The 25,959-nt window shown below is 46.9% G+C and overlaps 1 protein-coding gene and 1 pseudogene across 1 annotated transcript in view; both read right to left on the bottom strand.

Moving 5' to 3' along the window:
• Positions 1 to 25,959, bottom strand: part of LOC137622189 (zinc finger imprinted 3-like) — a 77,707-nt gene that overhangs the window by 35,582 nt on the left and 16,166 nt on the right. The window contains exon 2 of the mRNA XM_068352630.1: positions 5,956 to 6,068. The gene's annotated coding sequence lies outside the window, so the exon portion shown is untranslated. The remainder of the gene's footprint in view (positions 1 to 5,955; positions 6,069 to 25,959) is intronic.
• LOC137622890 (5S ribosomal RNA) lies at positions 9,220 to 9,338 on the bottom strand (annotated as a pseudogene).

Here is a 25,959-nt window from a genome sequence, read left to right as displayed (position 1 = left end):
TACTTTTGGGAAACACATTAGGTCTGTGTCTTCTTCAATTGCACAAAAAATTGGCTGCTTCCCATCTTAATTTGTTGGACAGGAACTTATGGTCTATTAAATTTCTTATTCCTGATCTATACATTAATCTCTGGCACTGTCGTTCTATTAGTTCATTATGCATGTTGCATAAGATTTTTTATAATTCTGACCATCCTATACATGAAGATCTTCCTGGACAGTTCCACCCTGTCCGCAATACTAGGTATGTAGTTAATTCTAATAGTCCAGCCTTCTCCATCATGAGGCTCAATATTACACAGTATTCAAGAAGTTTTATTCCAGCTGTGACTAAGTTGTGGAATGATCTTCCTAATCGGGTAGTTGAATCAGTTAATGTTTTTAAAATATTTTATTTCAATTTTCATCACTTCTTATAGTTTATTTATTTCCCTATTTCCTTTTCTTCCTTTAGGCAGCACTAAAATCAAGGACAATCTTACAAAATTTTCAACCACAATCAAGAGATTTCTGTACAGCACTGGAAATTGCAAGAAGGGCATCACAAGTTCCAAGGTCTTTATGAAAGCCAAACTGCAAACTATGGAACAGATGATTACCTTCAGCATACCCATTTAGACGTTTTACCAAAAGACGTTCAAAACTTTAAATATGAGTTATGGAAACTGAGCAGTTTTCAGCTGAACTAGAACTACCACAAACACATTAACATATTGGAATAACATTACCAATTCTCCAAGTGCTAAAAGAACCTCTTCCAGCTAACTTGCACAAAATAACAAAACATAGGAGCTAAGTTGGGAGTGGGGTGGGTCGTTTCTTAACATCATTAAATTCTTAATAGATCGCAAAGAGTTGTTGAGAGGCACCATAGTGAATATAGGAATGATATATCTGGTTTTCTTTACTTTACATACTATATACACATGACATGTGGTTTGGCCTAGAAAACAAGCTTGTTGCATATGCAGATGCTACACTCTTTACATCAATTCCATCACCTGAATGTAGATCTTTGGGTTGCTGAATCCCTTAATAGAAATCTAGCTAAAATTAGTGCATGGTGCAAATTATGGGGTATATAGCTGAATCCTAACAAAACTCAAAGTATGATTGTAAGTAGGTCAAGGACAGTGGCTCCTCAACATCCAGATATCAGCATTGATAATGTTTCTTTAACTCTGTGACACTTTTAAAATTTTAGGTGTGATTCTCAACAGCAAATTTACTTTTAAGAAACACATTAGGTCTGTGTCTTCTACTGCACAAAAAATTGGCATATTAAGAAGGTCTGTTAAGATTTTCAGTGATCAATCTATTATGAAGTGTTTTAATTCTTTCATTCTACCTTGTTTCGAGTACTGTTCTCCTGTCTGGTCTTCAGCTGCTGATTCTCATCTTAATTTGTTGGATAGTAACTTACGGTCCATTATATTTGTTATTCCTGATCTAGATATTAATTTCTGGCATCGTCGTTCAAATGATCTGTTATGCATGTTGTATAAGATTTTTCATAATTCTGACCATCCTTTATATTCAGATCTTCCTAGACAGTTCCATCCTGTTTGTGATAGTAGGAATGCAGTTAATTCTAATAGTCAGGCCTTCTCCATCATGAGGCTCAATACTACACAGTATTCAAGAAGTTTTACTTCCGCTGTAACCAAGTTATGGAATGATCTTCCTAATCATGTAGTTGAATGGGTAGAACTTCAAAAATTAAAACTTTTAGCATATGTTTTTATGTTGAACAAGTTGACAAACGTCTTTCTATAGTTTATATACCATATGAAATATGTTTTAATATTGTTACTCTTTTTAAAATATCTTATATTAAATGTTCATTACTTCTCATATCGTTTATTTATTTTCTTATCTTCTTTCCTCACTGGGCTATTTTTCTCTGTTGGACCCCTTGGGCTTATAGCATCTTGCTTATCTAACTAGGGTTGTAGCTGATGTGCGAGCTCTATATTGGCACAGAGCTATGCACAAGGTTAAGAAACAATAACCTATATCACAGAAGGGGGTGTGACTGCCCTTGAATGGTTGGTGAGATTGTTTAATATGTGTTTTGCGTTGTTAATGACCAGTAGATTGGGTTTATGCATGTATTGTACCACTATATTAGGTAAAGTGCATGAGTGTTGTAATTTAAGGGTTATTAGCTTGTTGAGTGTGGTTGGAAAAGTGTATGGTAGAGTACTGATTAATAGGATTAAGGATAAAACAGAGAATGCAATCTTAGAAGTACAGGGTGGTTTTAGAAGAGATAGGGGATGTATGAATCAGATTTTTACAGTTAGGCAGATATGCAAGAAATAGTTAGCAAAAGGTAAGGAGGTGAATGTTGCATTTATGAATCTGGAGAAAGCGTATGATAAAGTTGATAGGGAAGTGATGTGGAATGTGATGAAGTTATATGGTATTAGTTGAAGGTTGTTGCAAGCAGTGCAAAGTTTCTACAAAGGTAGTAAGGCATGTGTTAGGATAGGAAATGAAGTGAGCGATTGGTTTCAGTGGGAGTGGAGCTGAGACAGGGATGTGTGATGTCGCCATGGATGTTTAACTTGTATGTTGATGGTGTGGTGAGAGAGGTGAATGCTCGAGTGCTTGGACGAGGATTGAAACTAGTAGACGAGATTGATCATGAATGGGAGGTAAATCAGTTGTTGTTTGTGGATGATACTGCACTGGTTGCAGACGCAGAAGAGAAGCTTGGCTGATTAGTAACAGAATTTGGAAGGGTATGTGAGAGAATGAAGTTGAGAGTTTATGTGGGTAAGAGTAAGGTTATGAGATGTACGAGAAGGGAAGGTGATGCGAGGTCGAATGTCATGTTGAATGGAGAGTTACTTGAGGAGGTGGATCAGTTTAAGTACTTGGGGTCTGTTGTTGCAGCAAATGGTGGCGTGGAAGCTGATGTACATCAGAGAGTGAATGAAGGATGCAAAGTGTTGGGGGCAGTAAAGGGAGTGGTAAAGAATAGAGGGTTGGGCATGAATGTAAAGAGAGTTCTGTATGAGAAAGTGATTGTACCAACTGTGATATATGAATTGGAGTTATGGGGAATGAAAGTGACGGAGACAGAAATTGAATGTGTTTGAGATGAAGTATCTAAGGACTATGGCTGGTGTATCTTGAGTAAATATGGTTAGGAACGAAGTAGTGAGGGTGAGAACAGGTGTAAGAAATGAGTTAGCAGCTAGAGTGGATATGAATGTGTTAAGGAGGTTTGGCCATGTTGAGAGAATGGAAAATGGCTGTCTGCTAAAGAAGGTGATGAATGCAAGAGTTGATGGGAGAGGTACAAGAGGAAGGCCAATGTTTGGGTGGATGGATGGTGTGAAGAAAGCTCTGGGTGATAGGAGGATAGACGCGAGAGAGGCAAGAGAGCGTGCTAGAAATAGAAATGAATGCCGAGCGATTGTGACACAGTTCCACTAGGCTCCGCTGCTTCCTCTGGTCGCCTTGGATGACCACGGAGGTAACAGCAGTAGGAGATTCAGTGTTATGAAGCTTCATCTGTGGTGGATAACGGGGGAGGGTGGGTTGTGGCACACTAGTTGTACCCACCGAACTCGGTTGAGTCGCTTGTCAGGCTGGGAGGAATGTAGAGAGGAAAGGTCTCCTTTTTTTAATTTGTTTGATGTCGGCTACCCCCTAAAAATTGGGGGAAGTGCCTTAGTATATGAATGTACAACAGGAATGGTAGAGGTGGGGCATACACCCCACCCTCCCCTGGCATACGGTCCTGTAACTTGACTGACCACAAAGGTACCAATTAGAGGGGGATTATTGTTACTCCCTCCTGAAGGTGGATAGCGATCGTTTTAAGTCCCAAGGAAATTTAAAAAAAATGCCTTCATGAAATTCTCTCATCCGTCTTGTTCTCCAGAATGAAATGTGTGATGGAGACAAAGGAGGGAGATAAGGTTAGTAGATGAGGAAGAGAGAGAGCAAATTTCCTCTTCTTCCCGTTGCCAACTTTTCTTCATTGTTGGCACAAAGGAGTTATGGCCCGGTGGACCAATAATGACTGCCCTCTTTTGGAGGAGTTCACTACAAGAGCTTCCACTGTTGCAACAAAACCAACTGCATGGGGACTTTGTCATAAGGGGAACACTGGGAACACTCCTGACACTGCACTACACAGGGATAGCCTTCTGGGGAAGACTGTTAACACCTGGTGTCGCTGTCAGATGAATAATTCTACCTTCAGAGCACACAGATAATGGCAACACTTAAGTCTCAATCGGGTAACTTCTTCCTAAGGCAGAATAACTACCATAAAGCAAGAAGAGTTACACTCTAAGTCCATAGTTTTCCTGATTGGAATAGCCAGAACCACACTCCCAAGGGGGATGGCTGCTTACATTCACCTCCTCACAAAGCTACACAACACAAGGGGCTACTGTACATAGGTTTTTATCTAGAAAGGAACAAATCAAATCCACCACATGCTTATTCAATGCATTCTTTGTTTACAAATGAAAGCACTCATAAAAAAATGAAAAACAGCACTTATTACAAAAGATTGTAAGAAAATATGCAACAGTCGTGAGTGCAACACAACGCATATTCATATGCGGTCCGGTCAAACATAAACGTGGCTTTTCTATGAGAGGCAGGTCGGCCCCTCTCACGCCACCTGTCATTTCCAACAACAATACCATGTTAATGATTTAATGGTTATCCCAGAGCTGCTGAAGTTTTTAATTTCCATTGGAACAAAACTTTCGCAACATGCACAACAAACTAACAATGTAGGCTGCAGAGATTAATATCCAGATCAGTGATAAAGAATTTAATAAGCCATAAGTTTTTATCCTTAAATTAAGCCAAGTGTCAGAAGCTGAAGACTACACAGAATATTCAGAATGGCATAGAATAAATGTTCAAATTTTCCAAAAAATCTAAAAAGACTTTCTAATATGCCAATATTTTGTGTAATTGGATAAGAATCAGACTGAATGTGCTTCTTAAAAGGAAATTTGAAATAAAAAAAAATCAAAGAATTCTAAATTAGTTGTTTATAGTTAGAGGCATGGTCAATAATAGATCTGGAATTTGAGGAGCTTCTGTTCTTGACCCATAAACTATCATACTTTGAGTTTTATTGAGGTTTAACTTCCTCCCCCATAATTTGCATCAAGCGCTTATTTTAAATATATTCATCAAGGGACTCAACAACCCACAGGTTTATAATCAGAAGATGGAACTGATGCAAAGAGAGTAGCATCATCTGCATATGCAACAGGTTGTTTTCTATGAGTATCTAGTATGCAAATTAATGTGCCAAGGACACTACCCTGACAAACATCAGATAATACCTTTCTATAGTCTCTACGGTGCTTCTAATAGCTAATTTCTAAAAATTCAATAATGATGCTATAAAAACAACCACCTACTCTCATCTGTTTAAGTTTGAAAATATGGGGCTCATAATTAACATGAACAAAGGCAGCACTGAAATCAAGGCCAATCATACAGTCTTTCTGACAGCAATCAAGGGATTTCTGAACAGTACTAGAAATTGTAAGAAGGGCAGGACATACTGCATGGCCTTAGCAAAAGCCAAACAGCAAACTAGGGAACAGATGATGTTACCAAAAGATATTATAAAGCTATTGGTAATATGGGGGCTCTTAGTAACACACAAGTTGATATAAACACACACTGTAATACCACATTATACCAATGTTGGGGTAGCTAGATGATGCTGGTATTGCTATAAAGCTCAAAATTGGCATTCAATCTAATCCAACCAACCTCTTCACTTGGGAAAACCAAAGTTAAACCATAAAAGAAAATTGCAAGTGTCTAACCACACCTGTTAGCTAGTCATAAAATGAACTTTTAAAAGCTAATCTATCGGTCACATAAGCTGTGTACTCAGAAGCTTGTAGCAATTAACAATGAATAAAATTCCTTAAAATAACACCTAATACTTACTTCATATTCATATACGATCGTTAATTAAGACGAGAAACAAAACTGATTCTTCCTTGAGCAGACTATCGTTAATCTTGAACATCATGGTCAGCTCTTCTTGCTTAAATTGGCTTCTGTGGGCATAGATTTTGAAGTTATTGAAAATGCATGATTATAAACAACACATCCATTTTCTGCATCTGATTAATCAAAAAACCCTACAATTATTTTCATCAGTATAATATATTTTAAAAATCTTGCTTTTTAGGTACAAACCATTCATTCTACTGATGCATACTTTATTGCTTTTGTGCAATATACATCCGGGAGATGTAATCTTTCTTAAAAGAAGAAAAACCAGGTGTTTTCCTGGTTTGGTATTCCATCACAAACATAGAAACATGACAAATTCGAAGATAATTTGTATTTTTCCTAACCATACAAACCTTAGCTATTTACATTGGGTTTACCTTTTAACGCAGCTGAAATGGCGAGCCATTAGAATTTAACGAGGGTGTATTACCCCCGCGCTAGTTAGCGGGGGGGTAGGGGAGTGGTAGCTAGCTACCCCTCCCCCCCCTCACACACAGATGAATGCTCACTTTCAATTAGAGGTAGGACTTGTCTTGGGGGACAGGGCTGGTGGGCAAATATATGTAAATAGCTAAGGTTTGTATGGTTAGGAAAAATACAAATTATCTTCGAATTTGTCATTTGTTCCGTAACCGAAATACAAACCACGCTATTTACATTGGGTGACTTACCCATTAGGTAGGGTGGAAAGTCCCCAGCCATACTGGCTTTGGCTTTACCAGGGGACCCAGAATCCGAGTGAGTCGCACTCGAGAAAAGGAGTCCCTGCACCTCACAAGTTCCTTGCTCCGCAAGGAACCGTGTGGCCTACATAAGCTTGTGTGTGAAGGAAGAAGTGTGACCCGTCCTAGGCAGTTGACCTGGAGTTCGTGAAGGAACTCTGGGTTAGGACGTTCCCAATACCACCTCGTCAGGGTATGGGAGACGCGACAGTATTGACTCAATACTCGGAACACAAGGAAGCATGGTTTACCTGCAAAGGTTCGAGGTCAGCTATGCAGAGACCAGGATGCTGCTTCCCCGTAGAGGGGATGATGAAGAAAGAAATAAGGGCCAGACATACTTCTTTCATTCATGCAGACTAAAACCTGATAACAATGCCCTCAACCTTCTGCTACCTGTCCAAAAAGGAGCCTGAGGTTAGACCAGCTGTTGTGTAGCCACCACAGAGCGATAGAAAACGTATCAAGACTCCTGTGGGTCACGCCCTCCAGGAAGCGGGCTGCGAAGGTCATTAGACGCTTCCAGACTCCAGCTGGTAGCACCTGCGTCACAGAGTAGTATTAATCGAAGGCGAGGGACGTTGCGATGTATCCAACATCGTGCTGTAGGGGGACGTGACAGGGGAGGGTCTGGAGACAGGTCGAGATGAATGTCCTTGAGTCCGGGCTGAAGAGGTATACTGTACTGGTGACTCTCCCCCGTGTCCTCCTTGTGCTCCCAAATCGGCTGCAACTGAGGACAAACTGCAGCTGTTCCCAAAGCTAACCTCTCGATTCCTTTACTGGCAAGAAAGAAAAGGTCTTGGGACATCAGATACAGAATGGAGACTCGAAATCTTGAAGAAATTGGACCGAAGGACCGGGACCCCCAGATTCTGAGTCTAGCCAACAACTCAGGAGCGAACCTGAATGTTGCCTTCCCCTCTTCCTTAGAAAGGGCGGAGTCGTACGAGACCAAGAAGATTGTTTACACACTGGCCGTGGCCAGAGTGAGCAGGAGACCCAAGGCGGAATACATCCGTGGCCTGTCGTAAAGGGTCTTGAGAAGATCTCTTAAGGGACTAAAAAGTCCGAGCCATGCTCCAAGTTGGAGGTCTTCCTCCGACTAGGGCAGGGACAATCGTAGCTTCGCATGAGCGAGGAAAGATCCAGCGGGCAGGAAAAAGTTATTCCTTTAAGCCTGAAGGTCAGGGAAAGGCTGAGCGACAGGCTTCATTGCCGAGAGCGGAAAGGAGTTTCCTCCCGCCGAAAGGCAATAAGACCGTTATTGCTGGAGAAGAGGCCTCAAGGGAAGAGGTATATCTCCCACGGCACCAACCACCGAAGACTCTTCACTTTGCCTGGAAGAACCCTGCAGATGACTATCGCAGATGACGCGACCTCCGTACCGCGACTGTAGCGGGTCGTCTCTTCTTGAGGAGGAGGCGTAGTGTCTCCAGGCATGAGGCCGAAGCGACGCCCTGGTTCGGGAGAGATGTTGCAGTGTGGTTGTTTGAGTAGTCTGCGCCGGGAGTTCCGTCAGGGGAAGCAGAGGGTCCAGAAACCGTTCTGCGCATAGTCCCAGTGGAGCTCTCCCATTGAAAGGTTGACAGACAACCTGGTCTTGTTGAGACCCATTGTCCACAGACAAAAAGGAGGGAAGACGCAGGCGCCGAAGTTGTCCCACCATCACCGGAATGCATCTTGCCAGAGTCTCGGGGTCTGAGACTGGGGGGAAGAACAGCGGAAGTTTGAGGTTCCAAGCTGTCGCGATCAGGTCCCCCAGACCAGGACTTGCTGGTTACTCAAGGTCAAAGACCCCCAGGTACACTCTCTCTACGAGGGTCTGCTCGGATAGTCGGAGAGAACATTCCTCTGCCTGGAATGAGAGAGCCAATGGTGGTATTGGGAGAATCTCAATCATCCCGGTATCTCTACTGCAAGATGTGAAGGTGTGAAAATGCGTCCCCTGCTGGTTAGAACATGCCAGAATCATGAAGTCGACGCGCACGGGGCGACTCGGCAGGAGCTGTAGGATCTGTAGAGGGTCCAGACTATGGCCCCTAAACCTGCCTGAATGATGGAGAGGTATCCTTCAGGTCTTGACCATAGGCCTGGACCGGAACATGCCCCCCCCCCCCTCCTTTCCTTTGACGAGTCCGAGAACAGCATCAAGAATGTGGGGAAAGGACGAGAATATCCACTACCATCAAGAGGCTCCATAGGTCAACACCCATTGCAGGTCTAATAGTTCCGCTGGTCCCATAGGGGCCAGGAAGTCCGGTTAAACGTTGCCTGAAACCACCGGAACTTGGACCGCCCCACATGGAACTTATCCTGAGGCGACCGTTCGGACTATAGACAGGTCAATGAGGAAAGGAGAACTAGGAAACGTTCCAAGGTAGGGCTGAAAGCTCTGCTTGACTGAGAACAGGTACTGCGACTCTCCTCAGTCTTGCCACAGTCAACTGAAAGGAAGGCTCGGAGGATGTGGCAACAGAATCTGGCATCCCCAGGTGGTCACCCATCCAAGTACCGACCAGAACCGACGTTGCTTAACCTCGCTGGACGGACGAGAAGTGGGGTTTCCAACGTGGTAAGGCCATTGACTCAATATCATGGCCAGATACTCCAGATGTTGAGGCAGAAGAAGAGAAGGCTCCAAGCAAAATACCATGAACCCACACTCATGGTAAGCATCCGGAAGCTTGTCCCGGCGTTGAAGAAGGTCGAACCCGAGCCTACCGGAATTGACCAGCCCTCCAAAAAACAGAGGAGGCGGAAGACTGCACCTGAGCGGCCATGAGGAAAGCAGGGAGAGTTTTCTGGGGAAAAAAATCTGCTATGCCACGGCGGGATAGCCACACTGCATCATAAGCAGGAATACTTGCAGTCTAGGCTGAATTCCACGAGCTCCCTGGAAGATGGATGGAATGGAAACTGAAAGTACCCGTCCTTCCAATCCAGGGTTTAAGGAATCCTGTCGCCTCGTTACCAGTCTGATCGATTCTGCTGTTCTACGCTGGCCGAAGTTTGTTCGACAAACTTGATCAGGGCTGAGAGGTCGACTACGGAACTCCCCTCTCAGATCCTTCCTTACAAGAAAGGATTGACTGAAGAGGCCGGGGGTGAAGCCGTCGATGATCCTATGGAGGACCTTCGCCTAAGGTATGAATCATTCTGCCCAACCGGGCAACTCTTGCCGACGCTATGGCATAGAGGTTCAGATACACTGAATTCGCCGACAGAGACGGCAGGCGCGATATCCTTGGCTGATCACAGAGATTGTGCGGGAATGGGCATCGGGAAGCTGTCATCCGGATGAGTAACCTTAAGCATCCTCCCAGTGAGAAACCTGCAATCCTAGAGTTTGTGAACTCTGCCGCCCCTTTTAGGACTATGCCCCCCCAGGGGAGCCTCCCGTGCCATCTGTCCCTGACAGGAGGAAACTGCAATTGGACACCTTGTCCCAGTTGTCGTAGCCGATAACTTAGGCCGACGTGGTTGAAAGAAAAGGGCGCTGGAGCCCTGCAGAGTCTGGAAGAAAGCGCCTTGGAGGAGTGAAAACGGAAGTCGATTTCCTCAGCACAGCCGCTGTCTAAGTATCTGTCCTTGGGCACAAACAAACTCTTCTCAAGGATGGAAGGGTGTCTGAGGTTGTCGACCTCCACAGATGAGACACCCGAAGGAAGCCCTCAGTCAGCGCGTCCAGATGGTACAACATCGAGCTTGTCCGCAAGTTAGATACTTAACGACGAAAGGCCAAGGTGCCTGAGCTCGAGAGGAGAAAAGTACCTATGATCTTCCTGTAGCTTCCTTGAACCAAACCTCGGGCCGTGACCGAGGAGGGAAAGGACCTGGTAAACCCCCAGAGGAAGGGGTAAGCAGTCACCCCTTGGCCGATGGAGAAATCCTTCCAGGGAATGACAGGGAAGGGCTAACCCAGGTTCCGGAAAGAGGGGTGTTGCTCAGACCTCCCTGAAGTTTCTTCCTATCCTTGCAAGTGTCATGCTCTGCGTTTACGGGGTGAGGCCGTGTTCTGGAAATACGCTCCAGAAGAACTCGCCAGGCTGGCCATGTTGCGAAAACCCCAATGGGAATCGTGGTCGCAATCACCCTGGAGCTCGCGCGATGGTAATTCAAAGATTTGAGCGTGGGCGAACGTGGAAGCGCCCATGCGCGGTCACGCAGGAACGCAAACGAAGGTGAGCGAAGGAGCGCAGAAGGAGGGCGAGCGTGGTAGGAAGGGCGAGAGCTGGTGGTCGGCGAGCGATAACCCATAGACTAGCAATGGATACTGCAAGAATTAAGCCGACGTTCGTGCAAAGAAACACTGTAGGTTCGAGCGATGGAACACCGTCGGTTCACGTGACGGAACACCGACCGACCGTCCGTCCGCGCGATGGAATACCGTTGGTTCGCGCCCGGGCGAACATTGGAGAGCATGTGCGCGGACGCGCATGAGCGTAGACGTGCGCGGACGCGCATGAGCGTAGACGTGCAGGCACGTGGGCGTGTGGGCGCACAGGCGAATGATCGCGCGGGCGCGCAGGCGTGCGGTCGCGAGGGTGGGCAGGTGAATGAGCGCGAGTCCGAGGCGGCGAACGCAAGCGTTAGCGAGATGGCGAGGAAACGCGCTGCCGCGTGGGCGAGGAAGACCGCTGGCGATATGGATCAACAGGCGATCGGTGGTGAGCTGGTGAGCGCTAACGCGCAGGTTGGCGATGGCGCGTTGTGGCATGTCGACGCATTGGCGAGCAGCATGCGCAGGTGGGCGATCGCGCGATGGCGAGCAGCATCCGCAGGTGGGCGATCGCGCGATGGCGAGCAGCATCCGCAGGTGGGCGATCGCGCGATGGCGAGCAGCATCCACAGGTGGGAGATCGCGCGATGGCGAGCAGCATCCGCAGGTGGGCGATCGCGCGATGGCGAGCAGCATGCGCAGGTGGGCGATCGCGCGATGGCGAGCAGCATGCGCAGGTGGGCGATGGCGAGCTAGTAGCTGGCAAACCATGTTCCTTCAGAAGCATTGTAGAACGTTGGCGTGCCGGTTGTAACACACGCGGGCGATCCGGAGATCGCCGAGAGACAGGTGATCGCCGACGTGTAGAACGCTGTTGAATAGGCAATACTAAAATCGCCTGTGCGCGCTGGCGAGCAGGTGAACGCTGGCGAGCAGGTGATCGCTGGCGAGCTGATGATCTCTGGCGAGCTGATGATCGCTGATGAGCAGAAGGCAACGCGTGGAAGCCTGCGCATAGAAGAAGAGTCCTTGACCCAGACCTGAACCGAAGTTCTAGATCGCGAGGGCGAGCGTGGGCGCGTAACAGAAACCAACAGGAACAGCTGGGATGATCATCATGAGAGCGCTGACGAACAGGAGAGCGCTGGCGAAAGGAGAGCGCTAGCGATCAGGAAGCGCTGATGAGCAGGAGAGCGCCTGTGCGCTAACACTGAGCAGGAGCAGGAGAGAACACAGCAGAAGGGCGCGCAGGGGAACCCTGACACGCAAGGGAAGAACCCCCGTGGGAGGTGACCCTTTGCCCCGAAGGGAACGTTGTCCGTCGGGAGACAGATGTCCATCGGAAGACCGTTGCCTGTCCGCCGGGAGACTTATGTCCGTTGTCCGTCGGGAAGACCGTTGCCCGTCGGAAGACGAGATCACACTGCTGTCCATCTGCACCAAGGCGGAAGATCAAGAAGGAGGAGTTGTAGGCTGCAAACGGAGATTCAAAAAGGCGCCTCTTAGCACCCTTATAGGGAGATGAGAGGCCCTTACGACGAGGCGGACGGTGGGCCTTACGGTGAAGGAGGCCAACAGCATCAGCAGCAGAAGAATCCTCCAAAGAGGAGTTTCTATGAGTGTACTCTCTCGCGAACGAAAGAGAAACACTTCGTAGAAGAGACTGGCCAGCCAGTGGCCTAAAAGGAGAAATCCTCCGAAGAGGGGCTCCTGCAGTTGCCCAGCCCCTTGAGCAAAACTGCAGGTGTGACCGCTCAGCACCAAGAGCATAGTCGCACGAAAAAAAGGCAAGAGAAGAACCCCCCAAAAGGGGAAAAACTCAAGCCTGGACAGGAAAAACTTCCCTCGGAAGGAAAGTTACCCGCCCAAGGAGGCGAGCCTCCTGAGAGTTCTAAAATGAACTGGAGAGCTGTCAGTCGTCACAGGAGTACTTCCAATAGAAGAAGACACGCCCCTGACGAAAATACAAGGGGGGAGGCAGCAACAGCCGAATCCCCAGGCCTCAACAAGACAGCTCACACCGTTGCTATATTACAGAAACGAACTAGATCGGTAACTGTAAAATAATAAAACAAAATCATCAGTACACATTCATTCCCCCGGGAAGGCTCTGAAGAGGAATCCCGAGGGAAAGGAAACAAGAATTACACAACAGGCACGTGCCCTCACAACCACTTAGCCTACACTCACGGAAGGAGAGCTGTAACCAAAACAGAATTATAACAATTATAATCATGAAACTATGTAATTATGTAATTTAAAAATGAATGAACACTAAAGAAAGAACGAAAACCTCGAAAGGAATCGTTCTACAAGCTGAAAAATTTACAACTACAATTAGATTCATAAACTAATTGAGACAAACGTATGGCGTAGCAACCCCCCCACACGGAAAGGAAGCTACAAGGGCGTAGTAACACGTAGTAAAAGGGTGAACGACCTCAAGAGAGAGAGAGAGAGAGAGAGAGAGAGAAAGACCGAAGTCAAACTCGATCGCCACCCATAAAATTACACCGTGGTGGCCTAACTGCCGAGGACTCCACGTAGATATCGTACACTACACACACAACTCTGAAAAGGAAACTTACTGATTTCTATACTCAAATATATATACAAACATGAAAACATGTTTGCATATATATTGAGTAAAAGAAAAGTAAGCAATTAAGTAAAGACAAAACAAACAATGGCTGCCAAGAGAGGACCAAGACAGAGACGTCTGTCACAGTCCGAGCCAAAAGTGAAAGTGAGCATTCATCTGTGTGAGGGGGGGAGGGGTAGCTAGCTACCACTCCCCCCCCCCCCCCCCCCCCCCCCCCCCGCTAACTAGCGCGGGGGGTAATACACCCTCGTTAAATTCTAATGGCTCGCCATTTCTGCTGCGCTAAAAGGTAAACCCGATGTAAAAAGCGTGGTTTGTATTTCGGTTACGGAACAAATCATCTTTAGTCTTTTGCAAGTAGAAACTAAGGTTGTTTTAAAGTTTCAGATGATGGCAAGAAGTAAATCTCAGTAAAATATGTACAGTATATATCAACCAAACATTTATAAAATTTTAAATTTTAATGGCAATTTGTGTTTTCCTTAACTATACAAAACTGTGTCCTTTAATAGAAATAGAATTTTAGCAAAGCTGGAACTTGGCTAAGTTATATCAAATTAAGGAGTTCCAGAATGTTGGTGCCTTCCATTGCCCAATTTTCCTCGTAAATCTAGCCGCTACAGTCCCTCCACTTGAGCACTCAGTTGGTCCACTGGTTGGCCGATTGATAAGCTAATTAAGTAATCGCCCTCACCTGACAGAATTACATCTGTGAACTTTATCTTGTTCTCAGGATTTGCTAGATGCTAGATACTGAGAGGCTGCAAAGTAAACCCTTGTCCTTGATTAGTGGTTCAACTAGGTGTTCGCCTGAAGACTTGCCAAAAAGGTTCTTTTTAAGTACTCGAATACTGAGAAAACTATTGACTCACTTCAGAGTCTTTCTACCGACATCCCTAATGTTAACGCTGTCATTATCGCATTGACTTTTAGAAGGAAACAAATGGCCTCCTCTGGGATATAAACCCTCCTGATGGGAGAGTGCAGGAGGTAGGATTTTTTCAAGAAATTCAAACGTAAGGAGTTGCTTCACTCGGAGACGTGCGCATCCACACTGTCTATTGCTTCCAGGCCCAGTTCAGACTAGGGTAGTTCCAGGCCAGGGCTCGAACCCTGAGAGGTGCCAAAGCGTTGATCAATGTAGGTCGTCCTGAACTTGACTGGAGGTCTGGTTGCCTCCCCTAGGTTGTTAGATTCTTTGACGAGAGATAAAACCTTACCTTAATGAAGTTTGATTTTGTTTCTATATTTTCTGCCTTCACTTGTGCAGATCCTGTAGGTTCGAGCGATGGAACACCGTCGGTTCACGTGACGGAACACCGTCGGTTCGCGCGACGGAACACCGACCGTCCGTCCGCGCGATGGAATACCGTTGGTTCGCGCCCGGGCGAACATTGGAGAGCATGTGCGCGGACGCGCATGAGCGTAGACGTGCGCGGACGCGCATGAGCGTAGACGTGCGCGGACGCGCATGAGCGTAGACGTGCAGGCACGTGGGCGTGTGGGCGCACAGGCGAATGATCGCGCGGGCGCGCAGGCGTGCGGTCGCGAGGGTGGGCAGGTGAATGAGCGCGAGTCCGAGGCGGCGAACGCAAGCGTTAGCGAGATGGCGAGGAAACGCGCTGCCGCGTGGGCGAGGAAGACCGCTGGCGATATGGATCAACAGGCGATCGGTGGTGAGCTGGTGAGCGCTAACGCGCAGGTTGGCGATGGCGCGTTGTGGCATGTCGACGCATTGGCGAGCAGCATGCGCAGGTGGGCGATCGCGCGATGGTGAGCAGCATCCGCAGGTGGGCGATCGCGCGATGGCGAGCAGCATCCGCAGGTGGGCGATCGCGCGATGGCGAGCAGCATCCGCAGGTGGGCGATCGCGCGATGGCGAGCAGCATCCGCAGGTGGGCGATCGCGCGATGGCGAGCAGCATCCGCAGGTGGGCGATCGCGCGATGGCGAGCAGCATCCGCAGGTGGGCGATCGCGCGATGGCGAGCAGCATGCGCAGGTGGGCGATCGCGCGATGGCGAGCAGCATGCGCAGGTGGGCGATGGCGAGCTAGTAGCTGGCAAACCATGTTCCTTCAGAAGCATTGTAGAACGTTGGCGTGCCGGTTGTAACACACGCGGGCAATCCGGAGATCGCCGAGAGACAGGTGATCGCCGACGTGTAGAACGCTGTTGAATAGGCAATACTAAAATCGCCTGTGCGCGCTGGCGAGCAGGTGAACGCTGGCGAGCAGGTGATCGCTGGCGAGCTGATGATCTCTGGCGAGCTGATGATTGCTGATGAGCAGAAGGCAACGCGTGGAAGCCTGCGCATAGAAGAAGAGTCCTTGACCCAGACCTGAACCGAAGTTCTAGATCGCGAGGGCGAGCGTGGGCGCGTAACAGAAACCAACAGGAACAGCTGGGATGATCATCATGAGAGCGCTGACGAACAGGAGAGCGCTGGCGAAAGGAGAGCGCTAGCGATCAGGAAGCGCTGATGAGCAGGAGAGCGCCTGTGCGCTAACACTGAGCAGGAGCAGGAGAGAACACAGCAGAAGGGCGCGCAGGGGAACCCTGACACGCAAGGGAAGAACCCCCGTGGGAGGTGACCCTTTGCCCCGAAGGGAACGTTGTCCGTCGGGAGACAGATGTCCATCGGAAGACCGTTGCCTGTCCGCCGGGAGACTTATGTCCGTTGTCCGTCGGGAAGACCGTTGCCCGTCGGAAGACGAGATCACACTGCTGTCCATCTGCACCAAGGCGGAAGATCAAGAAGAAGGAGTTGTAGGCTGCAAACGGAGATTCAAAAAGGCGCCTCTTAGCACCCTTATAGGGAGATGAGAGGCCCTTACGACGAGGCGGACGGTGGGCCTTACGGTGAAGGAGGCCAACAGCATCAGCAGCAGAAGAATCCTCCAAAGAGGAGTTTCTATGAGTGTACTCTCTCGCGAACGAAAGAGAAACACTTCGTAGAAGAGACTGGCCAGCCAGTGGCCTAAAAGGAGAAATCCTCCGAAGAGGGGCTCCTGCAGTTGCCCAGCCCCTTGAGCAAAACTGCAGGTGTGACCGCTCAGCACCAAGAGCATAGTCGCACGAAAAAAAGGCAAGAGAAGAACCCCCCAAAAGGGGAAAAACTCAAGCCTGGACAGGAAAAACTTCCCTCGGAAGGAAAGTTACCCGCCCAAGGAGGCGAGCCTCCTGAGAGTTCTAAAATGAACTGGAGAGCTGTCAGTCGTCACAAGAGTACTTCCAATAGAAGAAGACACGCCCCTGACGAAAATACAAGGGGGGAGGCAGCAACAGCCGAATCCCCAGGCCTCAACAAGACAGCTCACACCGTTGCTATATTACAGAAACGAACTAGATCGGTAACTGTAAAATAATAAAACAAAATCATCAGTACACATTCATTCCCCCGGGAAGGCTCTGAAGAGGAATCCCGAGGGAAAGGAAACAAGAATTACACAACAGGCACGTGCCCTCACAACCACTTAGCCTACACTCACGGAAGGAGAGCTGTAATCAAAACAGAATTATAACAATTATAATCATGAAACTATGTAATTATGTAATTTAAAAATGAATGAACACTAAAGAAAGAACGAAAACCTCGAAAGGAATCACGAAAACCTCGAAAGGAATCGTTCTACAAGCTGAAAAATTTACAACTACAATTAGATTCATAAACTAATTGAGACAAACGTATGGCGTAGCAACCCCCCCACACGGAAAGGAAGCTACAAGGGCGTAGTAACACGTAGTAAAAGGGTGAACGACCTCAAGAGAGAGAGAGAGAGAGAGAGAGAGAAAGACCGAAGTCAAACTCGATCGCCACCCATAAAATTACGCCGTGGTGGCCTAACTGCCGAGGACTCCACGTAGATATCGTACACTACACACACAACTCTGAAAAGGAAACTTACTGATTTCTATACTCAAATATATATATACAAACATGAAAACATGTTTGCATATATATTGAGTAAAAGAAAAGTAAGCAATTAAGTAAAGACAAAACAAACAATGGCTGCCAAGAGAGGACCAAGACAGAGACGTCTGTCACAGTCCGAGCCAAAAGTGAAAGTGAGCATTCATCTGTGTGAGGGGGGGAGGGGTAGCTAGCTACCACTCCCCCCCCCCCCCCGCTAACTAGCGCGGGGGGTAATACACCCTCGTTAAATTCTAATGGCTCGCCATTTCTGCTGCGCTAAAAGGTAAACCCGATGTAAAAAGCGTGGTTTGTATTTCGGTTACGGAACAAATCATCTTTAGTCTTTTGCAAGTAGAAACTAAGGTTGTTTTAAAGTTTCAGATGATGGCAAGAAGTAAATCTCAGTAAAATATGTACAGTATATATCAACCAAACATTTATAAAATTTTAAATTTTAATGGCAATTTGTGTTTTCCTTAACTATACAAAACTGTGTCCTTTAATAGAAATAGAATTTTAGCAAAGCTGGAACTTGGCTAAGTTATATCAAATTAAGGAGTTCCAGAATGTTGGTGCCTTCCATTGCCCAATTTTCCTCGTAAATCTAGCCGCTACAGTCCCTCCACTTGAGCACTCAGTTGGTCCACTGGTTGGCCGATTGATAAGCTAATTAAGTAATCGCCCTCACCTGACAGAATTACATCTGTGAACTTTATCTTGTTCTCAGGATTTGCTAGATGCTAGATACTGAGAGGCTGCAAAGTAAACCCTTGTCCTTGATTAGTGGTTCAACTAGGTGTTCGCCTGAAGACTTGCCAAAAAGGTTCTTTTTAAGTACTCGAATACTGAGAAAACTATTGACTCACTTCAGAGTCTTTCTACCGACATCCCTAATGTTAACGCTGTCATTATCGCATTGACTTTTAGAAGGAAACAAATGGCCTCCTCTGGGATATAAACCCTCCTGATGGGAGAGTGCAGGAGGTAGGATTTTTTCAAGAAATTCAAACGTAAGGAGTTGCTTCACTCGGAGACGTGCGCATCCACACTGTCTATTGCTTCCAGGCCCAGTTCAGACTAGGGTAGTTCCAGGCCAGGGCTCGAACCCTGAGAGGTGCCAAAGCGTTGATCAATGGAGGTCGTCCTGAACTTGACTGGAGGTCTGGTTGCCTCCCGTAGGTTGTTAGATTCTTTGACGAGAGATAAAACCTTACCTTAATGAAGTTTGATTTTGTTTCTATATTTTCTGCCTTCACTTGTGCAGATCCTGATTCAGGAGCTGAAGCGTTTAGTTAGTCCTAGAACTCCTCTTCGATTGAGGGGGGGAGAGGACTAGATTCGTTCTGAAGGGTGGTCTCAGCGTTTCCCTTGTTTCTTCCCCAGTCCTTAGACCAAACCTGGACAATATACTGAAGAAGTTGATACAATTGCCAAAGGGATTGCTTCTCCCTTATCACTAAAAATACCCTTTGTTCTCCAACAAGTCTTAGGTGACAGGGCAAAGGCCTGTATCACTGAAGGACTCACAGAATAATGCTGGAAAGGCCTGTGGATCAACTTATCCTTGGGTCATCTGTCTAAAGAGGTTGAAGAGTCTTGAAGACGGGCTCAATGGGACCTTCTACTTGCCTTTTCCAACTATGAGGACAAATCTCTCTTCCTTGCCAGGGATGGGTGTTGGGGAGACAGGCATCCTGTAACTGGAATGTTGGAGTACTGTTTGGTGCTGATCTCTCCTACCTGACGTGTACCTAGGGGTACAAGACAAAGGAGTCCAATCCTTAACGCTTCTTGTGCTATGAGCCCTGTCTTATGCCAAATGACCATAGGAGGTTCTCACTGTCGAATGTTCCCGTGTGGGATGATCATGAGGACCAATCACAAGAAATCCTAGTATAAGACGGAGGATCATGTGCATAACTTAGTGGACCCTGTCTAGTTAGACCTAGAACGTGGAGGGTGTGAACCTGACCTATCTAATAGTGTGTAAGCACATGATGACCTCCCTATGCTTGTGGGCCTAGAGTCTTAAAGTAAGAGGGATCTGTGTGTGAATTTCTTGAGCATGGAGCTCTAGCTCGTGATGGAGCTATGTATGGAGACTTAAGGTGTGGATTTACTGTTTGCAGGAGCTCTGCACATGGAGACCTTGCTGTTAGGGAATGCTCATAAGAAAAAGTCTCCAGTCTTTCTAAAGTGATCGTACTGTACCCACTCACGGGAGATTGTGAGTGTAGGGGTGACTAGGCATGAAGGAGATCGTATATATGGAAGAGACCTTACGCATGAAGACATATAAGGCTGACGAGATAATTGTGCACATGTAGAGCTGTCCTTGGAAGATTATGCATGTGGAAAATACTCCCAAAGGGATTTTTTTCATACAGGTACACGTGAGTGTGAAGATTTAGCATTGGCATTCTGGTCATAGTGGTTGGAAGGTCGCTCTTGTCCCTTTTCACTGAGTAGTCCTGAAGTCTCATCACCTGGCAAAGGGAAAGAATGTCGTTTGGCTGAAACTGGAGCAGAGGTAATTGTCTTCCTAGGAGAGACAGCGCCATCTGACACAATTACATGAAGGGGAGGCAGGAGCAGACTGGGCATACATAAGACTTTCTCTCTTCTGTGCCATTGAGAGATGGGTGGTCACAGGAGACTCTGTGATAGAAGACAAAGCTGAAGGGATTGGGTTTGGAGGAGAGGGAGGTCAAGGTCATTTCCTACCCTTTCCAGAATCATTAGACAAGGATTTCTTTGCCAAAGGCAATGAGGGTACAGAAGGCGAATATCGACAATCAACTACACCTTCAGTAGGCTGGGCCTGGATGGAGGAGGTCATAGCAGGAGTTTTTTTTATGCAAGGATGGCAGAGGAAGACAACACAGCAGTAGAGGGGGCTGGTGGCAGCTTCTCTGTTGACGGAATGCCCTCCAATCCCAAGGAGGGCCATAAAGTCCTTAAGGTCCGGTCCTTAGAAGCATCATCTTCAGCGATTACCAAGGCAGGCTTAATACAAGGTCCATCACTGGGGGTTAAGTGATAAGTCTGCCTTACCTACAGCTTGTCCCATGGGTAGGTCAGTCATCATCCTTTATAAAGTGCTGCCTGAGGAAGATGGAGAAGCAGCAAAAGGCTGAGAATGAGGGGGCAAGATATGAAAGCCAGCAGGCATTTTCCTTTTCGAAGAGAAGAAGAATCCCGCATTGACTTTTTCTTCCTCCTCCTATTCCAACTGACAACTGCAAAACAGGCCACTCCCTACACTTATTACATGGGTATGATTGCATACAGTCATGCCTCTGCAAAAAGGGCACCAAGAATGGGGATCCACCTGTCCTGCACAAGAGCTTACTGCAGACAACTGGGCAAGCTCACATGGCTACACATATCGTACATGGTCAGTCAAGTGCAATCATTCAGAAAAGGGAAAAAGATTTCATTAAAAGAGACAACCAAGTTTTGTTAGCACCGTGAATACACTATTGTACGTCTGTGCTGCTCAGTGGCTGAAGTCAAAATGGCTACTTAGTATGATGGCAGGGGGCAGGGCTTCCCTGCCACCAGCCAGTAACTACTGACACCTCCTTCTAAATCCTATTCGCCAAGTTCCAGCTTCACTGAAATCATACTCCCATACGAACAAATATAGGAATCAATCTCTTTATATTTCATTTATGAAGGTAATATTTAAAGTAAGACAATTTACAGTGGCTCATTAGTATGCAGCCAAATTTTATATTGAAGGTTTTTTTTCAATTCTATGGTATTTCACGTAATTTACCTGTCCAGAAGATGCTTTCGTACAGAATTATTATAATGCTAAAAATCTTTCAAAGCAAAGTAAAATAAATTATGAAAGTTAAATGTGATTCTGATCTCTCACATGAATACCGAGTATCCTTACCGAGTTTGGACTTGGTTAGCTACCCAACTTTCAAACGGAGCAACAAAATTGGTGGGTTCTTGTTAAGATATATGTAAGAAAATTCCAAATCAATCAATCTGGGTAAAAGTACAGTAATACCTCTAGATACGAAATTAATTCGCCCCAGAGTGGCTTTCGTATAATGAGGGCAGTTTTATATGTAAATCACCACATACGTTCCAAGCCCTAAAAACCACCATATTAAAAATCTATGAAGCTATATCAAGAATGAAATACAGCAAAATACATTTGAATCATTCAACATACCTAACCTAACTGTTAATACCTGTAAATGAAGTAGTTATTAGAACATAATGCAATTACAAATGGAAAAGTAATACAATACATACAGTACTATACATTTACAGTACAAATTTTATAGTACTGTACCGTACATAATGTAGTTTATCATTGTTACCCTTACTGTAGTAAGATACGTTTTCTATCATTCATAACCAAATATTTTTCTTCAAATCGGCATATTTTTAACTGTAACTACTTTATTGTTCGGTAATACAATTAATATTCATTGGTGGTACATCAATAGAGAACTTACCTTTTTTTCAAGCTATTTTATTATAGTACAGTACTGTACAACCAAGATTGGACAAACTCGTTTAGGCCCAAGAGGTTGATGACTGGTTTCAAGCCTCCAGACGTCTTTTCTACAAGAAAGCCTGGGGACCCGTCCAGGACCTCGGAAGAGCGTTCTCCTTTTGCATGGCTTAGACTTTTGCCTGAAGGACCTGTTCCTTTGTGGATCCCATCGCGTAGGAATTTGACATCGTTGGATGGAGAGTCAGAGGAGGACGAGAGAACGTGAACAGAATGATGTATTCCTCTCTAAGCATGGAGATCGACCAAGGTTTGTCCCCATGGAGCATCCACCTCTGCCAATTGCTTTGCAGTCATCCCCCTCACCGGTGGATTGGTAAGGGAAATGCCCTCCCTAGCAGGCAAGTCCATGTTTTCCTCTCTTGCTGCATCTGTCCCTCCTGGAGCCCGTAGGTCGAAAGGGCTGCTTGGGACCTTGTGGTTGTGCTACTGTTTCTGCGACTGAGAACCTTTCTTGGAACACTGGTGCTTTGTTAGGGACAATCTCTGCAGTGGTGGTACTGCGGTGTGAGGGCTTTAAGTCATAGCCCTATGGAGAAGGGAGTCCTGGCTCGCTTTCCTCCATCTGTCTTTAACTGCCTCAATGCCCTCAATGTTAAAGAAGGAAGGACAATCCACTGAAGAGCTGTGCAACTTAATCACCTCTCTCTTTGGCACCTGCCTCTAAAATTTTGAAATAACAGTATCGCACCTTCTAAAAATCCAGTTGATCCACTGGTTGACGATGTTCTTTATCAGGAACTCTTGAAGTTCCAGCATCTAAGAGGAGGAAGGCCGACATAGCCTCCGTCTTCTGGTCAGTGCAGAAATCTTTGTTCTTGACGAGAAAGTCCACTGACCGCTCCCCCCCAAACAGTAATCAAGCCATGAAATGAATTGCAGAGCACATTCTACTACCTGGTCCACGTTGGCAGCATCCGATGAAGAGAAGTTCACTGGCAAAGTTGCCACTTTGTCCAGGGAAGTATTCTGTGCTAGTGCCTGAATAGCCAGATCCAAGGGTAGTGGAGAATGATTGTCTTTCACTATCTCGCAATACTCCTCTGACATATGTACAACGGAGGAAGTACACTAGACGAGTTCACAGATTGGAGGGACTGTGATGGTCCTGACACCTGGGCGTGAGCTCTCTTTTTTGCCGCCTTCAACCCCCCTTGACTAGGGCAAAGCTACTCTAGTCTTGGTGGACCTTGGAGTGTCATAGAAGAGGTCTAGGACAGTATCCTTGCCCTTCGCTAGAACTCAATCTGGTTTCCGCAAGGCATTAATCTTCCTGATGCAAGAGAGGACTTGCAGTAAGGCAGGGTCTGCATCTTTCTGTTCCAAGGGAGAAATCCAGGGGCTGGCGAAAGCAGGTAGCATCCGATTAGTATCAGTGTGTTCTGATCCAATGTCAAAAGGTTCTTCCTCCTCCAATCTCGCACCCATAGCAGCCCGAGAAGAGTCTAGTTGTCAACCGAGGTCCTTTTCGCGAATGGAACGAGCCTTTACAGGGAAGCCACTATGTTTCGGTCTTCTGGAGATAGATGCCGAGGCTGACAGACCTTTCCCTTGAACTGGTCACTCAGGCCTTGAATGACAATGCTTGGGGATGGTCTTCGTGTCTTTCCTTTTATGCGGGCAGATGCGCTTTGTTAGGGACAATCTCTGCAGTAGTGGTACTGCGGCGTAAGGACTTAAAGTCATAGCCCTATGGAGGAGGGAGTCCTGGCTCGTCTTCCACTGCCTCAAAGTTAAAGAGGGAAGGACCATCCATTGAAGAGTTGTGCAACTTAATCGCCTCTCTCCTTGGCACCTGCCACTAAAATTATGAAATGACAGTATTACACCTTCTAAAAATCCAGTTGATCCACAGGTTGACGATGTTCTTTATCAGGAACTCTAAAAGTCCCGGCACCTGAGAGGAGGAAGGCCGACATAGCCTCAATTCTCTGGGTAAGTGCAGAAATCTTTGTTCTTCACGAGAAAGCCCACTGATCCTCAAACAGTAATCAATGTCAAAAGGTTCTTCCTCCTCCAGCTCGTACCCATAGCAGCCCGAGAAGGGCCTAGTTGTCAACCGAGGTCCTTTTTGTGAATGGAACGAGCCTTTAGAGGGAAGCCGCTGTGTTCTGGTCTTCTGGAGATGGATGCCAAGGCTGACAGACCTTCCCCTTGAATTAGTTACTCAGGCCTTGAATGTCAATCTTGGGGATGGTCTTCGTGTCTTTCCTTTCCTGTGGGCAGATGTTGAAATTTGCGAGAATGGAGGAACTCTATTTCCTCCCTGTCTCCTTAGGCCCTGCACCTTCAGAGAAGCAGGAGGTGGTAGAGAAGCCTCTGATACTGCAGAGGAATGCTCTGGTCGGTCTATCTTTACAGACGACAGCCTATAGTTGTCCGTGAATGAGACCTCCCAGGGAGATCTCAATCCTCTCCTGGTTCTTGGATGAACTGAATCTCCAAGAGGAGTGGCTATGATACGACCCCGTTTCCTCTTCTACGGAACGATGGGAATAACCTCCAACTTCTCATAGATAGGATCCTGGTTGATGGATGAGGCCTTGGTAGTAAATATACTTCTGATACCTAGAAGATTTCTGGAGGGAAGGAAATCTGGGGATAGCAAGAGGAAGAACCTGCCAAGCGGAGCTGCAACGCCTTAGGTCAGTAGGACTTCCACTTTTCATGGAGGAACTCAAAACCTTCAGTAGGATGGTAGTAAGAGTGTACGAAGGTAGAATTGCCGGACGAACGTTGGTCGGTCCAGCAACCGCCTGCTTCACTGACTGAACCAGATCCAGGATACATGTCGTGTCCTTTGCTTGGCTGGAATATTAAAGAACGGTAGACCACAATAGGATGACGCCTCATGCTCTTCCCTAAGCTCAGCTTCCATGGGGAAAGGAGTGCTGAAGGAGTGCTGTCTGCGTGACTACCAGGGCAAACAGAAGATGAAGGCAAAGCCCCCTTATCCTGCAAGGGAATTTGCTGTTCGCCTTGGAAGGCAGACTGATGGTGCGGTGAGCAATGGCGAGGCAAAGGGTGATAAGGTGTGCTAGCGTGCACCGTCATCAGTATGCACAGGTAAGATGTATACCTACGCTTGCCTTGCCATTTGTGCTTAGTGCACTAGAAGGGTAGCCCACCTGAGCGCACACAGCCAACAATTCTTGCGCTCGCAAGTCATGATGGTACAACTTGCCATGGTGAACAGTGAGGGTAGTAGAGGCAGCATGCACACCCTCATCAGGCAGAAGAGCTCACCCTTCCACCAACCTATACTTGTCCGCGAGACTGAGGTTAGCGCACTTCCCCACTAGTGCGTCATGGCAAGAAACTCTCTCCTGCTCGCCTTTTCCTCTGAAGGGGAAAGGCATGCAACCTTCCGATCCTGCGAGGGAGAGGAAGGACGGGCAACTGCTGAACACTTGCGTGCAGGCAGTGAAACAAGTTCTAACTCGTGAGAGGCATAAATCATGGGCGCAAGCTTCTGAGAGCTTGGCCTCGCAAAGTGCCGAGTGCTACGTTGCGTCCTATGGGCATGAGGGCGAGGAGCAGGTATTGTAAGTAATCACCTAACTCCATCATCGTCCAGCTCAGAAAAGCTATGCTTTGAAGAGCTAGAATGGGGCCTAGACAAGTCCAATACCCTTTGGTGGAATCCCCAGGAGGAGACCACACAGGCGAAGACCGGGAAGGACAATAAACACCTGAAGAAAGGTAGCCCAACACCTGGAGGCAGACCTCCAGACAGCCCAATCTGCTTTCCCCCTGGCTGAGCAAACCCAGGCAGATGTTTCACATGATGAACTGCCCTTGGAACATAGCCAAAGCTAGTTCCTGGGTTCACCCCGGAGGGATCCCTTGACAAATAACTCAGAGGAGTACTTGTCAGCAACTGCTTACGTTCGCCTGCCAAAGCAGAACAAACATTGTGGCATGCAGGTGCTG

Source organism: Palaemon carinicauda, chromosome 29, assembly GCF_036898095.1.
Source record: "Palaemon carinicauda isolate YSFRI2023 chromosome 29, ASM3689809v2, whole genome shotgun sequence".
NCBI lineage: Eukaryota > Metazoa > Arthropoda > Malacostraca > Decapoda > Palaemonidae > Palaemon > Palaemon carinicauda.
This window is presented reverse-complemented; position numbering and strand designations above follow the sequence as displayed.